We start from the raw sequence: 6534 nt of genomic DNA on the forward strand, positions 1-6534 counted from the left end.
ATCATCATGATGAGTAGAACGAGAAATCGATCACGCGACAACATTCGATTGAGTGAGACTGACGATTTTTTCGCCAACCGAAAAATTGCTGCCCTAATAAAACCGTAGGGAAAATTGAAAAACCGAGATAGGCTTTTGTAGGGACCCTTCTTGTGGCCTCGTAGGTTCAAACAGATCATTCACAAGTGCCACGGATTCCAAGTTAGGGCCCATCAAAGTTTGACAATTTTGAGCACTTAGGGCGCTCAAGGGACGACGACGGTAGGGTATGACCCCAAGTGTCGGATCGAGTGGGGGAGAAAAATAGGAGCATGAATAGGGTAATAATGCCTAACTGGACATGTCAGAGTCGACAGTTCGTCATCATGACAAGTAGAACGAGAAATCGGCCACGCGACAACATTCCATTGAGTGAGACTGACGATTTTTTCGCCAATCGAAAAATTGCTGCCCTAATAAAACCGTAGGGAAAATTGAAACATCGAGATAGGCTTTTGTAGGGACCCCTCTCATGACCCCGTAGGCTCAAATAGATCATTCGCAAGTGCCACGAATTCTGAGTTAGGGCCCGTCAAAGTTTGATAATTTTGAGCACTTAGGGCACTTAAGGGATGACGTCAGTAGCGTCAGATCGAGTGGGGGGGGGGGGGGAATAGGAGCATGCATAGGGTAATAATGCCTAACTGGACATGTCAGAGCCAATGGTTTGTCATTGCGACGAGCAGAACGAGAAATCGGCCACGCGACAACATTTAATTGAGTGAGACTGACGATTTTTTCGCCAACCGAAAAATTGCTACCCTAATAAAACCGTAGGGAAACTTGAAAAACCAAGATAAACTTTTGTAGGGACCCCTCTCATGACCATATAGGTTCAAATAGATCGTTCGCAGGTGCCACAGATTCCGAGTTAGGGCCTGTCAAAGTTGACAATTTTGAGCACTTAGGGCGCTCAAGGGACGACATCGGTAGGGTATGATCCTAAGCATTGGATCAAGTGGGAGGGCAAAATAGGAGTATGCGTAGGGTTATAATTCCTAACTAGACATGTCAGAGCCGACGGTTCATCATCGCGACGAGCAGAACGAGAAATCGGCCATGCGACAACATTTGATTGAGTGAGACTGACAATTTTTTCGCCAACCGAAAAATTGCTGCCCTAATAAAACCGTAGGGCAACCTGAAAAACTGAGATAGGATTTTGTAGGGACCCCTCTCATGGCCCCGTAGGTTCAAACAGATCATTTGCAGGTGCCACGGATTCTAAGTTAGGGCCCGTCAAAGTTTGACAATTTTGAGCACTTAGGGTGCTCAAGGGACGACGTCGGTAGGGTATGACCCTGAGCGTCGGATCGAGTGGGGGGGAAAAATAGGAGCATGCGTAGGGTAATAATGCCTAACTAGACATGTCGGAGCTGATGTTTCATCATCGCAATGAGTAGAACGAGAAATCAGCCACGCGACAACATTCGATTGAGTGAGATTGAGATGATTTTTTCGCCAACTGAAAAATTGCTACCCTAATAAAACTGTAGGGAAACTTGAAAAACTGAGATAGGATTTTGTAGGGACCCCTCTCATGTCCTTGTAGGTTCAAACGAATCATTCACAGGTTCCACGGATTCCGAGTTAGGGCCCGTCAAAGTTTGACAATTTTGAGCACTTAGGGCGCTCAAGGGACGACGCCGGTAGGGTATGACCTCGAGCGTCGGATTGAGTGGGGGGGGGGGGGGGGAATAGGAGCATGCATAGGAAATAATGCCTAACTTGACATGTCAGAGCCGACGGTTCGTCATCACGATGAGCAGAACAAGAAATCGGCCACGCGACAACATTCGATTGAGTGAGACTGACGATTTTTTTGCCAACCGAAAAATTGCTGCCCTAATAAAACCGTAGGGAAACTTGAAAAACTGAGATAGGATTTTGTAGGGACCCCTCTCATGGCCCCGTAGGTTCAAATGGATCATTCGCAGATGCCATGGATTTTGAGTTAGGGCCCGTCAAAGTTTGACAATTTTGAGCACTTAGGGCGCTCAAGGGACAACGTCGGTAGGGTATGACCTTGAGCGTCGGATCAAGTGGGGGGGAAAAATAGGAACATGTGTAGGGTAATAATACCTAATTGGACATGTAGGAGCCGACGGTTTGTCATCGTGATGAGAAGAATGAGAAATCGACCACGCGACAACATTCGATTGAGTGAGACTGATGATTTTTTTGCCAACCGAAAAATTGCTGCCCTAATAAAACCCCAAGCGTTCGACCGAGATGGGGGGCAAAATAGGACCATGCATAGGGTAATAATGAATTGTATCAAGTATTGTTCATTAAATGAATTGTATTGTTCATTCATTGTATTGTTAATTGAATGAATTGTATTGTATTGTTGATTAAATGAATTGTATTGTTCATTAAATGAATTATATTGTTCATTATAAAAACAACAGTTACGATGAAATGAAATGAATTGTATTGTTTATTAAATAGCCATTATTAGCCATTGTTAATTATTGGAATGAAGATTAAAGATTTCCATGATAACACCATGCACAGATGAGTAACAATTTATATGTTCGAATATCAACTTCTGTATATATAAAAATGTCGAATGATTACAAATGTATGTCCATACACAAATATGGCATAAACGCCAACTGAAACAAAATGTATGTTTAAATACGTGAATGTATGTCCATATACAAATATACATGCCAACTAGACATGTAAGCATCCCAAAACTATCTATAACATCCTAAGCTGTTGATGGATCATCAAAATCGATCCTCTTTGCTGCACTGCTCAGCTCTGAAGGATCCTGCATAAGAAAAACAAACCACGATTAATATTAGTTATATTTTATAATTCACATTCGAAAAGTTAACATAAAAATGAACTATAATTGAACTATTCATGTTTACCTCATCTCCACATTTTCTCTTCAGCTTTGCAGGACTCTTGATGTATGTCTTTGGTAGAGGAGGTATGTTTTGAATATTTTGATACACAACCTACATATGTTCAGAAACATGACATTGATACAAGTTAGCATATAATTGTCACTAATAATAACAAATTATATCTACTAATCAAATAATAAAATAAACACACATCTACTCAAGGCATCTCTTCTTCTTCTTTAGGTATACTGGGTGTAGTCATCAAGGATGTGAAGCCAAAGTTCTTTGTATATATACACAACAAGTATATGAAACTATCAATCTATGTCTAGACATGTATAATCACTATAAGTTATTTAAACTATTCATTCAATCATATTTGCATTCAATTACCTTTCCCTTGTCTCTAATTGCACTACCAGATCCTAAATCACACTGCATCGTACTCGTGCTGCTTGTGCCCTACAAGAGTAAAATAAGATATACATGCAAGTTACTACATAATCTAATTAATACAAATATAAATGGTGAGCACGTATGTACAATAAAATACAAACGACTAGGTGCAATAATATATGTACCATCAAGCTATCAAGGCCAAATGAAATGGCCGACAAGGTGCCCTCCCGAATCTGTCTCAACTCATCCTTGGTCATCAACTGTTAAATAGACCATGTAAATAAAAATTACTACTTAATATTATCTAATTTATAAATATTTAATTAAAATATAACATGAACTGTGAAAACACAAATCTTACCAATACATCATCAATGTATGATGACGGTGCCTCCTCGACTCTAGCATGTGAGGACTCCCCAAGGTATCCTCCAGTTTGTGTAATAACATTTGGTGCATCATGCATCTCATGCACCTCATAATCTGCACTGCCCACAGGAGGATCAACGAGTTGTCCAACTGGACCAAAGCATATGTGCCCGCACATGACAAAACTATGGGGCACGCATATGTGTGGAGTCGAGGATGACATGTCACCGACACCGGATGCACCGCTACCATCAAGAGTAGGCTGAGCTACTGACGCAACCTGAGAAACCAAAAGGCTACTCAAAGAGTGAATAGTCGATATGGTCTGTGAAGCTGCCTCACAAATGATATCAGGATGCTGAACTACAGGTGGGGGATCAATAGGAGGAGGGGGGACATATGGGCCCTAGACTACTCTGACTGCCCCAGGTCTTTTTTGGGGCATACCTAAACCTACACCCTGGAAAGGTTGGATGTCAAAGTAGTTCACACGTTTGCGTAGAACAAACTCAGCATACAATTTTTTTATGAAATAGAAGGGGATATCAAGATTGTTGTTGGGTGGTTTGTCGAAAACCATCCACCAATAATCCCAAAAGTTTTTCACAATCCCATCATTTGTGCACCATTTGATAGAAATTTTTTTTTTTTTTTGATCTACGGGCTAACTAGTACGGGGATTAACAAACAATGAGGTGATTTCGGCTTTCGATATCTCAAGATCCTTGATATCCTTATACAACAAGCCATCTGCATATTTTTCCTTCATAGAATCTCGCCACAAAAGGGCGGCATCGTGCTCCTCAGTCATGGTTTCCATACTTTTTATGATCGACATGAGAGGATCAAACAATGGGTGTAGACGAGGGATCCTACAATATACTTCTACAATCCCCCTCAATTCATTCAAATTTTGTGCAATCAAATCTTGAATTGAGGGGGGTTTGGCAAATGAGGGTTTGGTTGTTGCAGTTGTGGTTGTGGTTGGTCAGTCTTTTCATTGTTATCCCTCATTTTTAGCCTAATTGAATGTAAACAATTAAATTTAGTTAACAAATCTAAACAATTAGGTATTTGATTTAAAAAAACTAGTTTTCATGAAAAAAACCATATTTTCAATGAAAAATCAAATAACCATTAACAAAAAATAAAAAAAATGAATGAAAATGATTCAAAACGATAAAATTCTTACCTCTAAATCTATTTTTTTGCAATTTTTTGTCAAAACACCGGATATCGGATGGAGCGGATATCGGATTTTGATGAATTCGCGCGACCTGTGAGTTAAAAATGACTCATGGGATTGTCACTGTCGAAATATAAAAGTCTGAGAAAATCGGATTTATCGGATATCCGATTTCTATACTTAAATTATTTTTATAAAATATATAATATAATATAATATAAGATTATATATAATATAATATAATATAATATAATATATAATAATATATTATATTATATAATATATAATATAATATAATTAATATTATATAATATATAATATAATATTATATTATATTATATTATATATAATATTATATATAATATAATATAATATAATATAATATAATATAATATAATATTATATTATATTATATATATAATATAATATTATATTATATATTATATAATATTATATTATATTATATATAATATAATATTATATTATATATTATATAATATTATATTATATTATATATAATATAATATTATATTATATATTATATAATATTAATTATATTATATTATATATTATATAATATAATATATTATTATATATTATATTATATAATATATTATTATATATTATATTATATTATATTATATTATATTATATTATATTATATTATATTATATTATATTATATATAATATTATATATAATATAATATAATATAATATTATATTATATATTTATATAATATTAATTATATTATATTATATATTATATAATATAATATATTATTATATTATATAATATAACATAATATATAATAATATATTATATTATATAATATATAATATAATAATAATTAATATTATATAATATATAATATAATATAATAATATATAATATAATATAATAATATATTATATAATATATAATATAATATAATATAATATAATATAATATAATATAATATAATATAATATAATATAATATAATATAATATAATATAATATAATAATATATTATATAATACGTATTATATAATAATATAATATTATATTATATAATATATAATATAATATTATATAATATATAATATAATATAATATAATATTATATTATATTATATAATATATAATATAATATAATATTATATTATATTATAATATATTGTATTATATAATATATTATTATATTATATTATATTATATATAATATAATAATATATTATATAATACGTATTATATAATATATATAATGTAATATGTAACCTATAATATATTTTTTAAATTAAAATTACAAATAAAAATCGGATATCTGATTTTCTCGGATATCCGATTTGCATAGGTAATTACTAGGCCAAGGTGTACTGACACCCAGGCCAAGTAAAAAGTCAACACGGATTTTCTCGTTTTTAGGCAAGTGAGGAAGGCTATTTTTTTCACATCGCCACTTTTTGGCCCCCCTTGATCCTGCACTAACCCTTATTATGGTTTTGATCAACTAACTCATTCTTGTTGTAGTGTCCTAAATTGCACCCGATGTATTTATGACACTTATACATGGTGCCTACTGCATTAATGGTGAACTCAAGATAAAAATACCATCATTTTGACATTATGAGCTCCAAAGATAAAGTGCCTCTATATACCTTAAAACCCTCTTTGGGCTTATCTTTGATAGGACAAAGGCA

The sequence above is a fragment of the Cryptomeria japonica genome, chromosome 6, assembly GCF_030272615.1.
Source record: "Cryptomeria japonica chromosome 6, Sugi_1.0, whole genome shotgun sequence".
Lineage (NCBI taxonomy): Eukaryota > Viridiplantae > Streptophyta > Pinopsida > Cupressales > Cupressaceae > Cryptomeria > Cryptomeria japonica.